This window comes from Protopterus annectens, chromosome 1.part0, assembly GCF_019279795.1.
Source record: "Protopterus annectens isolate FY-2018-M chromosome 1.part0, PAN1.0, whole genome shotgun sequence".
NCBI lineage: Eukaryota > Metazoa > Chordata > Ceratodontiformes > Protopteridae > Protopterus > Protopterus annectens.
The window spans coordinates 35,650,148-35,664,030 of record NC_056725.1 but is presented as its reverse complement, the minus strand read 5'-3'; positions in this window follow the sequence as shown (position 1 = coordinate 35,664,030).

Here is a 13,883-nt window from a genome sequence, read left to right as displayed (position 1 = left end):
CAGGAGGGAGTGAATAAATATTTGGGAACTGATGGAGGATTAACAATAAAACATGAACAAATGTGAATAAAACTTAGTAAGGAATATTTTTATAAGACTTAAATTAATACTGAAAACAGCGTTGACATCTAGGAACAATGTCCAAGCTATAAACCAGTTTGCTCTTCCTGTCCTAACATACAGTTTTGGAGTGATTGACTGGCCTTAAAAGTTGTTGGATAAGTTGGAGAGAAAAAACAAGAAGGATACTTTATGATCATCAGATGATTTATGAAAATCAGTGTATACTATATATTCCCCATTCTGAAAGAGGTATGGGCCTTCTTGAAACTGATTGCATGTATAGATCTACAAGTGTAGGACTGCATACACATCTGCTAAACTGGAAACAGTCACATATCTTGTTGCTGGTTGTGATATATTAATGGCAGAAGGACTGAAAGGCATGATAATGTTCGGAGACTTGCACTGGGGATTATGCAAACATTATAATAACTAAAGTAGCTGAAAAATACTGAAAACATGAGCCACAAAGCCTTATTGAAAATAACGATGGCTATATTACATGGGATCACACATTACCAACAGTTCAAAAAATAGATGTAAGTAAACCAGATGTAGTGGTCCATGAAAAGAAGACAAAAGTTTCATTGATCATTGAAACTGCTACACCCAGTGCTAAAGTGTCTTATGTACGCAAAGTCATAAAATGCCAGGATTTCTAGGCAGAAACAAGGACAATGTGGAAGAAGGATACCCAGACAGTCCAAATAGAAGTAGTAGCAACAGGTCTTATAAAAAAGAATTTACAGTCGTACTTAGATATATATTACTGGGCACACTGCAGGTGCTGCAAAGAGCATTCTAGCTAACATCAAAGATTGAAACAATACTAATTTCATGAACTTTAATCATTCATTGACTTAGGAATGGGGTCCATTCCCATCATGGATTAGAAACCCGAAAGACTTGGAGAAATTTACTAACAATGAACTAAGCAAACAATATGTTACATCGCTAGAGATCTGGTATACTGCATACAGTGAACTAGCCAAACTGTACATTACATTGACAGGGATGTGATGTACTGCATACATTGAATTAACCAAACAGTACCTTACATCATCAGGGATGTCGTATACTGCATGCAGTGAACTATCCAAACAGTACGTTACATCACTAGGGATGTGGTATAGTGCATATAGTGAACTAACCAAACAGTACATTATATCACCGAGGATGTGACAAACTACATATACTGAAATAATCAAACAATACGTTACATAACCAGGGATGTGGTACACTGCGCACAGACAGTACATTACATTACCAGAGATGTGGTAAACTCCAAACAAGAAACTAACCAAACAGTATATTACATCACCAGGGAAGTGGTATACTGCATACAGCGAACTAACCAACCAGTATGATACATAACCAGTGATGTGGTATGCTGCATACAGTAAACTAACCAAACACAGTACATTACATCACCAGGAAACTGTTATACTGCAAATAGTGAATAACTAAACTATATGTTACATCATCAGGGATGTGGTATGCTGTGTACAGACAGTACATTACATCACCAAAGATGTAGTATACTGCATACAGCAGTACATTACATCACTAGGGATGTTGTATATTTCATACATTCAGGAATTCACTGTCCCCACCCTTTGAAAATCCTTTTTTACTATACCCCTACACAATGGTGGTAACTCTACTGACCATTATAACTACTGTCCCATAGCTATTCTATCCCCCCTATCTAAAATTCTTGAAAAATGCATCCACTCACAACTACTAAAACACCTCATCCAAAGCAATCTTCTCACACCCACCCTTCATGGCTTTTGTTCCAACTATAGCACAACTACAGCCCTCCCATCCTTTACCCATACCATACCTGAGGCCCCAGATAACAACAAACTCATATCCTGTCTCTTCTTAGACCTTTCCAAAGCATTTGATACTGTCTCCCATCACCTACTGTTATCTAAACTTGTTTGCCTCAATCTGTCTTCCTCCTCCCTTTCCTGGTTCTCCAGTTACTTAACCTGCAGGCAACAGTCAGTTAAATGGCCCTCTTCCTCTTCTCCATTCCTACCTGTCCCAATAGGAGTACCCAAGGCTCCATCTTGGGTCCCCCCTCCTGTTCAATATCTTCACTAAAGACCTCCACACATCTTGCAAACAATCCTCCCTCATACAATATGCCAACAATTCAACTCTCATCTCTATCTCTGATAACATCTCTGAACTCCATACACTCACTCAACATACCTTTTCATCTACTGAACAGTGGCTAACCAGTAACTTACACATCCTTAATGCAAAAAAGACCAAACTCCTTCTATTTCTTCCCTGTTCTCTGACTCACCACAAATCCTCCTTTTCTATCCCTTTCTCAAACACAATCATTAAACCTGATACTCACACTAAATTGTTAGGAGTCATCATTGATGATGAACTCAAACTTAATATGCACCTTCTCCAATGCATAAAAAAGACTAACCAGAAACTAGGTTTACTTTATCGTAACAAAAAATGTCTAACTCCAAACGCTAGACTCTCCCTTGCTCAAACTCTCCTCCTCCCCTCCCTTCTTTATGCTGCCCCTGTGGTCACCAACATTCAAACCATAATCTTAAATAAACTCCAACAAACTTATCATAAGATAGCTAGCTTCATCACTAACTCTCCATACAACACTCATCACTGCTTAACCCTTACATTCCGCCACTGGCTTGAGTTCCCCCACCTACTGTTACTATCACTACTTCAAATGTTACACTTCATTCTCTATAAACCTTCATCTTGTCCTGCACTCTCTTCCTTCATCTGTATCTACACACCTTCTCATACTCTTCATACCTCAAATCAGCTACTACTACACGCCTACCAACCAAAAAAGCAGTAGGCAAATATTGCCCGAACTTGGAACAAACGTCCTAGAGACATACGCACCACCATTCACCCGTCCCACATTACAGAAAAATTAAAACTCCATCTACTTAACTCCAAAATCTGTCCCTGTCAGGACCCACCCTAACCCCTCTCTCCCCTCCTTGGGTATGCCTCCCAAAACCCCCATCTCTACAAAGTTTCCCCTATTTGAGGATACTTATTTCTACTTAATACTTAAATCTGATTGCAACTAACTCTTTTTGTAAATATGTAAATAAATCATAACCCTGATAACATAGGATAGATAACTACAAGTGTTTAAATCTATCTCTTTTTATTTTTGTCTTTTAAATACTATTGTATAATTTCAACTTTTGATCACGTTAATCGCATGTTAATGTATATGTTACCAGTTTTGCTGTTTTCAAAATGTCTGTTTTTTGAAATTTTTATTCAGTTCCTGTTCAGATGTTAATGCATATGTTATCACTTCTCTGTATGTATAATCTCTGTTTTTCTTTGAGCTTTTCTCCTCGGGTCTCACTGAAAATGGATCACAAGCCCAGCTGGACCAACCTGGCTAACAAATGTCAATAAATAAATAAATACACTGAACTAACTAAACACTACATTATATCACCAGAGATGTGGTTTACTTCATACATTAAACAAAGCAAACAATAAATTACATCACTAGAGATGTAGTGTACTGCATACTGTAAAGTAATCAAACAGTGCATTACATTACCAGGGATGTGGTGTACTCCATACAGTGAACTAACCAAACAGTGCATTACATTACCAGGGATGGAATGTGCTGCATACTGTGAAATAACCAAGCAGTATGTTACATTACCAGGGATGTGGTATACTGAATACAGTAAACTAACCAAAGAATATATCACATCACCAGGGATGTGGAATAGTGCATACAATGAATGAACCAAACAGTTATGTTACATCACCAGGGATGTGGTATACTGAATAGAGTGAACTAACCAAACAGTGCATTACAACACTACGGATGTGCTATGCTCCATATAGTGAAGTAACCACACATTATGTTATATCACAAGGGATGTGGAATACTGGAAACAGTGAACTAACCAAAAAGAGTAGATTACATCACCAGGGATGAGGTTTACTGCTTTCAGTGAATAAATCAAATGCAGTATATTACATCAGCAGGGTTATAGTATACTGCATACAGTGACTTGACCAACAGTACAACACATCATCAGGTATGTGGTATACTGCATACAGTGAACTAACAAAACAGTCCATTAAATCACCAGAGATGTAGTATATTGCATACAGAGACATTGTATAGTGGATACAGTGAACTAACCAAACACAGTGCATTACATCACCAGGAATGTGGTATACTGCATACAGTGAACTAACCAAACAGTGCATTACATTACCAGGGATGGGATATGCTGCATAATATCAGATAACCAAACAGTATGTTATATTAACAGGGATATGTTACACTGCATACAGTGAACTAACCAAACAATACATTACATCATCGGGGATGTTGTATACTGCATACAGTGAACTAACCATACAGTACATTAAAGCACTAGGGATTTGTTATACTGTATACAGTGAACTAACCAAACAGTGCATTACATCACCAGGTATGTTGTTGTTGTGTCTTTCGGCTTTTCCCGGTTAGGGGTCGCCACAGCGGAACTCCGATACGCTAATGATTGGCAATAGATTTTTACATGCCGAGTTGCCAGCCCTGATGCACAACCTTCAATGAAGGTACGCCCATTCACGCATGTCTCCACACAGAAGACGGTCTAGCTGAGAATCGAACAGGACAACGTCTCTACTGTGAGGCGACAACGCTATTGCAGCACCACAATGAACTAACCAAACACAGTACATTACATTACTCTGGATGTGGTATAGGGCATACCATGAACTAACCAAACAGTATTTTGCATCATCAGGGATGTGGTATACTGCATATAGTCAAATAACCAAGCAGTACAATAGTTTAATTGAGGAGATACTGGTTCAAGCCACTGGACCTCCACCTCAACTTCCTCTCCTTTATCCTTTCAGTATTTATAAGGGAGAATCAATAGGAATTTGTCACTCAAGTTCATGATCTGACATCACTCTTGATATCAGACGTATACTGAAGGTATGTTAGCAATCAGATTGTCATTTTTTTCCAGCTGGAAAAAGTCATATGGATCCAGACCTTTATTGTATTTATTGACCTTGTTCCAATGATCCATGTCCTTCTATCCTGTCACTTAAATTCCTGCAGTGCTGTCTACCTGGGACTTTTCCATGGTGATCCAATGCTTCTGCAAAGGATGTAAAACTGTAGAAGGTTTGTTAATGCTCAGCTCTCATAGCAACTATATTATTCTTGTTCTGTAAGATTTGTACTGGATTCCAATTACTGTCAAATTAGTTCTGAATGTCTAATTACTTATGCAAGCAGGACATGACCTGGGTGCTGCTGGTGACATTATGCTCTGGTCAGGCATCTGGGAACATTAGGGCTGCTTGTCATTCCAAGGGCCTACCTCAAATGTCACTGACGACTGTCTTTTGCTAATCTGGGGCAGGTCCATTGGGATCAGCCACTACCTTCCAACTCAGAATTAGAAGGTTGTTAAAGTATGTCATTGTTTAGAAGTAGGCATTTGAAGCAACAGAAATGTATTATTTTGAATTTTAGAAGTAGGCATTTGAAGCAACAGAAATGTATTATTTTGAATTTTAATACCTTCTTTTAATATATTTTACTGTGCATGGGCTTTGTTGTATGTTATGTATATCTTTCCTTAATATTTTTGTGATGTAGATTGGCACCTTCAGGTTTGAAGGGATTCCAAACACTGTTTCTCTGGTCTTGGTCTCAAACTCTGGGAATCACTTTCTACTCATCTCAATAAATTTACCACATATCCAACATTTTGCAGGCAGCTGAATGTCCACTATCTAAATCAAGCAAAATGCAAATGTGTTCAAACAAGATATATATCCTAACTCAATCATCAATTGTCAGTAATTACATTCTCCATGTTATATTGTCCAACTTACACTAGACTCTTAATGTAACTCGCTGACATCTTTAACCACTTCCCACAATCCTACACTCCCCCTTTACTGAATATATTGTGTGGTTTTGAAAACTTTTGTACAGAATGTAAATAGATACTAGAACTGTACTTTTAACACATTGTATACAGTTTTAATGATTCATTTGCATATACATGTATTGGCTGCTATACTATAAAAAGTTTCTCAGTACTAGTAGATCCTCTTATGTTCTTCTTACTATAATGGCCTTACTTTGTATTTCTTTTTGCTTTATCTGGGCTGAGACTGAAATTTGTCTACGGTGATCAAGGTTCTAACCTTATTAATACATTTAATAAACAAATTGGTTAGCTAACATTTAAATGCTGTAAATAAATAAACTACATGTATAAAACAAATTAATACATATAAATGCATACAATATAAAGTGTAAATCATATACTATAAAAATCATATTAAAATTTCATAACCTCAACAGACAGGGTATAGTCAGGCACACTGATGTCCCACTCACCAGGCTAAACAAGGAGAAGGTTACGGTCAGCTGCCTGTTGGGTGCCAGGATCCGCCACATAACGCACGCACTCAGGTCACTCCAGAACAAGTACAAATATGACTCCGTTATTGTCCATGTTGGTGTGAATGACCTAAGACGTACCTCCCTGGACTACAAGAAATGAGACATGGAGAAGTTCTTCGATCTTGTAGCCCAGGCAGATATATCCCTAGCCCTGAGTAGCATTCTGCCATAGCCCAGAATGATACCGCAGTACAAGGACAAAATGATTGACTTCAACAATTGGCTAAGCTTCTGGTGTCATTCTAAGGGGATCCAGTATCTGTCTGCTTGGGATGACATGGTCGACAGACCACGATGCTTTGCCACAGATGGCCTGCACCTGTCGCCCCTGGGATTCTGGATACTGGCTAAGGCTCTTGCTGCCCCTATAGTGCCTTTTTTAGGCAAGGTTCAAATGACAAATTCACCACCATAGCAGGAACAGGTAAGCAAAATCTGAGGGTAATGCTACTCAATGCTAGAAGTCTAAATCTCAAAATGCACTCACTCGAGACACTCCTTAAAATGGAGAACAGTGATATCTGCGCAGTGACTGAGACCTGGTTCAAGGCTCCAGAGAGCACCCCTGCACTACCAGGCTATAACTCATACCACACTTTTCAGCCATGTAACCTCGACCGAAACACCAAAGGTGGAGGTGTGTCCATATTCATTAAGAATATCCACACCTCCAGGCTAGTTGCTCAGCATAATGCATCCGAGGTTATCCAAGTGCAACTAACTCTGGGCAAAACTGCAATCCAAATTGTAGCTTGCTACAGATGCCCCACCATGCCCCAGGATTCCCACTCCTCTTTTCTTGATGTACTGCAAAATATTAGGGTTCAACCAAACACGCTAATAATGGGTGACGTCAACTATCCTACTATTAACTGGGAAACTACTTGTGTACCAACTCCTTAACTCAATGCTTTCTGGAATTCATAAACTCCAATGCCCTGGATCAACTTATCCACACCCCCACCAGAGACATCAATATCCTAGACCTAGTCATAAAAAACATGAGTGACCAGTGTCCCACACCTGAAGTCAACTCCTCGTTGGTCTGATCCAACCATAAGCTAATCACCCTTGATATCCACATCCCACTCCCACCCCCCATTAAGGAAACCACTGTAAAAAAATTTCTCCAAAGCCAACTTCATGCTTCTTAAGACAGAAGTGGTGAACTTCAGAATATCCACAACAATGTCACCACCAATACTCAAAGCTGCCAGGAAACTCCAATAAGTGTACCACCACCTTCTATGAGTAGACAAAAGTTTATTCACAACATAGAGACCACCATATCATAAAAATTCAGTATAAAAACATCCATAAAAACAGAACAAATAGGTTGAGCGCTTTCACTCACTATGTGAGCTTCATCAGAATACCAGCATTAACTTGTATACGCCTTAAATTCAAAATCTGGCGCCGTTATCAGCTGTAACATTGTTTAAGTCATTGTACACCTTAAAACAGCAGTCAGAGATTAAAATGGCTTTACGTGTACTTAACCAGTCTCTGTGAACTATAATAAGCTAACACTATAAAATGTAAAAACAGTGAACATATAAATGTTAAAAACAACAGAAGAAGGTTGAATATGTTGAAAATCTTAAAAATACATAATGGACACTGAATGCAATAAATAGTGAATGTTATTAACAAATTCCTAAAACATTCACACTACTACCATTCTGCATAATAAATCGCTAGTTTGGTTCCAACTATCCCAACTATAATATTATTAGTGAATTGTACACAATCATACTACAAGAAAACGCAGGAACACCAATGAACAATCTCTGAAGGTAGGTCCTTGCCTTAGAGGATCACAAAAATGAGGCAACCAAGTAAAAATATACGAGGCAATTTATTCCACACGACTAAAAAACAGGAACACTCCAACCAACGAAGACAAAAATAATGTTAAGCGCTTTCTCCTGGGTTCAATCCCAGGCTTCCTCAGAACAATGATCAGTGAGCCACCAATAGGCTTAAATACCAATTCGAACATCATGTGACTCAGCCCAGTTCATGAATTACTTAAACTCTCTATCACAAAATGTGATAAAAAGTATAAAGAAGTGTAAAAAAGTATAAAACACGAACCCAGTACATAAAAGGATTCATATCCAAGAGACCTAGGACCACATAATCATACTAAAAGTATATTTAACAATCAATATATAAATTAATAAACGTAAATACTACAAGTTCTAAATAAATTACAACAAAATAAAACAGCTTGCCCTTACAATTACTACCAAAATAAATACTGTCCATATTATCTAAAAAGTGTGTATAATAATGATTATGTAGTCCTAGGTCTCTTGGATATGAATCCTTTTATGTACTGGGTTCGTTTTTTTATACTTTTTTACACTTCTTTATACTTTTTATCGCATTTTGTGATAGAGAGTTTAAGTAATTCATGAATTGGGCTGAGTCACATGATGTTCAAATTGGTATTTAAGCCTATTGGTGGCTCACTGATAATTGTTCTGAGGAAGCCTGGGATTGAACCCAGGAGAAAGCGCTTAACATTATTTTTGTCTTCGTTGGTTGGAGTGTTCCTGTTTTTTAGTCATGTGGAATAAATTGTCTCGTATATTTTTACTTGGTTGCCTCATTTTTGTGATCCTCTAAGGCAAGGACCTACCTTCAGAGATTGTTCATTGGTGTTCCTGCATTTTCTTGTTGTTTGCTTTTTGTGACTTTTTGTTCCTGGTTATTATGTCTGATGAGCAGGGGGCCAACAACTCCGAAGGAATTCCATCATTGTTCAGAGACAGTGGATTAACTGAAATCAGCGATAACACTCCAGTTACTAGGAGTGAATTTAATAAAGTATTAACTTTATTAACTGAATTAAACAATCGGTTAAACCACAGGGATGTGGAAACCGAATCTGGTTTCCCAGGCAATCAACAACAGTATAATGAGATCGTCATCGGACGTAAAGAGAACGCGCCCAATTTGACGGAATTGACGGAGGCAAACAGACCAGCGGCATCCAACTTGATGGAGAGTGTTTTTAATACACGGAGGGGAAATAATATTTCAACAGACTCTGGAGGGGCGGGGAGGAACAATGGACTTCTTGTCACGAACGCGAACATTAATAATGGTTCTGAATTAAATTTTGAGACTTGGACCAATAGAAAATTCAATTTTATGGAAGGTACTAGTTCTAATAATTTTGAGGATTATTTTAAGACTTTTAGTGATAAATTACATGCCTTTAGATCAAATCAATTGGAAATAGATTATCTGAAACAATGTGTTAAAGTAAATAGAGTACCGAAGGGGTTACGTTTTTTTAAGTAGCCCAATAATGTTATACCAGATAGTACGTTGCACAAACAGTTGTGTGAGGTGTTCAGTAGGGCAGGTATTGAAGTACTTAATCTCATGATTAAAGAATACGAACTTAAAAGTGGTTGTCTTTTGAAAGAATTGAATTATTTAAATCAGAAATTTAATAAAGACGATTTGATTGGGAAAGAAAAAATTCAATATGAAAATGTTTTTAAAGAAGTTGATTATTATTGTAATAAAATATTGGACAGGAAAATTAAAAAACTGGAGAGAGACCTGCACGAATATCAGGAAGGCAGAGCATATCCGTTGCCTAATTTTAAACCACGTGCTATTTTGCAAGATAATGTATTCCTAGGGAATGGGGAGGAAAATTTCAATACGAATAGGGCCAATGATTTCCCTAATGAACCTCAAGTCCTGAGAAGGAGTGAGAGATTGGCAGAGAAAGGGAGAAATAGCTCGACTCAGGATTTTTATTTTCAGAGGGGGGGAGGGAGGGGTTGGGGGAATAGTTTTCAAGGGAGGACTTGGAACCGCTGAATTGTTTGTCCCCAATTCTGGAGGAAAATAGGGGTGATAAGGAACAGTTAGCTGATTCTGAATTGGTTTCAAGTCAACACGTTATTTGTAAGTTTGGTAATTTTATTATTTTTAATTTTACTGAGCTTTTGATTACTGAGTATTTTTTTCAGCTTTTTACAAAAGGGTTTCATTATGTACCCTTACGTGTCGGAACCTCTGCCAATACTATAATTGATTTGAAAATGTTTTTGAGACAGCTGAATTTTAATATATTATTTAAAGGGCAGAAGCAACCGAATACAGATTTAGTAAGAAAAAGCACCTTCAATCCCCCATCCATCCTTCCCTGAGAATTTTTGAGGAACTGGTAGAAAGAGAAATCAGGTCCTTTGGAAAGAATAAGAATGTTAGCGTGAATAACTTTTCAAAAAAAGATTCGGAAATCCTTGACACTCTCAAATTACATAGATGCAGGGTAATGAAACCAGATAAAGGTGTGGGGGGGGGCTAGTTTTAATATATAACAATGATTATGAGACTCACATGTATAATATATTACAAGACACAGACCAGTATGAGTTAGTTTCTCGATATGAAATTAACATAGCTTATGCCAAAATAAAATACTATTTATATGACCATCTTTTACAGGGGGTATTCAACAAGAAACTTTATAATTTCTTGAAAGTAGAACATCCTAGAATACCCACAATTTTTGGTATTCCCAAGACTCATAAAGGTATTGAAAATATAAAATTTAGACCGATTGTGGCCGGGGCAGGGGGCATTACTGAACCTCTAGCAATTTTTGTGGATGTTACTGTTAAGAACTTTGTGAATTCCATTCAACACATCTGCAAGGATTCTTGGGAGTTTTTAAAAAAGATCAATAAAAGTATGTTTCAAAACAATTTGTTAATGGTTACCATAGATATGGTAGAACTTTTTCCCAGTATTCCTCACATGGAAGGATTAGAATGGTTTTCCAATATTCTAGCGAACGAATCGGGTTTAGATAGTAAAACTATCAATCTTGTCTTGGAATTTACTGAAACAGTTCTCAAAAATAATTTTCTATACTTCAGTGGCGAATACTATCACCAAAAGAAAGGTGTGGCAATGGGGGCATCTTGTGCCCTCTTATACGCCAACTGTGTTTTATATTTTTGGGGAAAAAAGGTTTATTTTTGAGACAGATTGGATCAATTATATAGTGCACTATAGCAGATTTTTAGATGATATCTGCTTGTTATGGAAGGGAACCAAGGAAGATTTGAAAAATTTTTTTACTTATATTAACCAGACAACCGATTTTTTGAGGTTTACCATTAAGGTGGGGGATGAGAAATTAGATTATCTGGACATCACTTTATATAAGGACTTTACAAATAATTGTTTTCAGTCTAGAATATTTCGAAAGAAGACCTTTTCTAATAGTTATTTACATTTCGATAGCGGTCATCCCATGTATCAAAAAAAGGGGATTGTAAAGGGTCAGTTGATAAGGGCTTCCAGGATGACAAGCAACTTCGAGGAATTTATCAATGAAATAGGTTACATCAAAAGCTTGTTTTTAGAAAGAAATTACCCTGAAGAACTTATTAATCAGCAGGCTGAAGAGGTTATTAGAAATAGGGACAGTAATTATTTTCCACTCATAGGGAAAGGTATTAACATCACTATTACAACTACCACTGACGTGGACTTTACGGAAACATCTTATATGACAGAAGAAGTTATTAAAACATTTTGGCATGTTCTAAGGGTCAATGATGAAATATCAGAATACATACCCACCCAAGGTTTGTTAGAAGGAGAGATCTTAATTTAAAAGAACTCTTAGAAAGGGCGAACAGAGAATACATTATTAGTAATAATAAAAAGAGTGGTACTTTTAAATGTGGTTCTTGCCATCAGTGTTCTTTTATGTTTGATACAAATTTCCTATATATTTCTTCTAGGAAGTTTCATGTAAAAGCCCAGCAATATTTTAACTGCAAATCTAACAGAGTGGTTTATTTAGGGATGTGTATGACATGCTCTAGTTTTTACATTGGAAAAACGGAAAGGCATTTGGGCAGGAGGGTTTATGAGCACCTCTACGACGTTAAAACAAAGAAAGAGTCTAATGCCTTTTTTAAACACTCCCTTGTATGTTATAATATGAAGCTAAAGTTTTTTGTTTTAGAACAAGTGGATATTGACCCCAGGGGAGGTAGTTGGGAAACAAGACTAGAGTATCGTTAGTTGCATTGGCAACTAAAATTGGATGCAGGAAAAGCTCCTGGATTAAATGATCACATTAACATAAGTAGTGTTCTTAAAATGAGGTCAGCTAGGTTATAGATTTATATATATTCCATCCACTTTGCCCATATTTACTTGAATTTTATTAATTATTATACACACTTTTTAGATAATATGGACAGTATTTATTTTGGTAGTAATTGTAAGGGCAAGCTGTTTTATTTTGTTGGAGTTTACTTAGAACTTGTAGTATTTACGTTTATTAATTTATATATTGATTGTTAAATATTCTTTTAGTATGATTATGTGGTCCTAGGTCTCTTGGATATGAATCCTTTTATGTACTGGGTTCGTTTTTTATTCTTTTTTACACTTCTTTATACTTTTTATCGCATTTTGTGATAGAGAGTTTAAGTAATTCATGAACTGGGCTGAGTCACATGATGTTCGAATTGGTATTTAAGCCTATTGGTGGCTCACTGATAATTGTTCTGAGGAAGCCTGGGAATGAACCCAGGAGAAAGCGCTTAACATTATTTTTGTCTTCGTTGGTTGGAGTGTTCCTGTTTTTTTAGTCGTGTGGAATAAATTGCCTCGTATATTTTTACTTGGTTGCCTCATTTTTGTGATCCTCTAAGGCAAGGACCTACCTTCAGAGATTGTTCATTGGTGTTCCTGCATTTTCTTGTTGTTTGCTTTTTGTTCCTGGTTATTAAACAATCATACTAGTATATATGGATTTTGTAACCTATATAAATGTCTATCCTATGTTATGAATATTCATGACAAGTTGTCAATTCAAACTGGGTATATTCTATCTGAAAATTTTTTTTACTGTGTAATTGTAAGAAATCAAGTGAATTACATGACTGTCATAAAAAAAATTTATTTTATTTAATGTCCATCTCCAAAATGGGCTTGCATGAAATAAAATCATTTAATCCCGGTGGGGTAGTTGCATCGAGAAATAACTGCCACCATACTTCTCTAAAGTTTAATATTTTCTTAAAATCCCCACCTCTAGGATTTATCTGTATATTGTCTAATATGGCAAATTTAAATTCATGTTTAGCCCCCATTTTCTCACCATGTCTAGATAAAGCATTTGTGGAATCTTTTTTCAATATACTATAAATATGATCGTGTATGCGCTTCCTAAAGCATCTTTCTGTTTTGCCTATATAATAACTGGTACATGCACTGCACCTGGCCACATATATCACCATTTTTGTGTTACAGT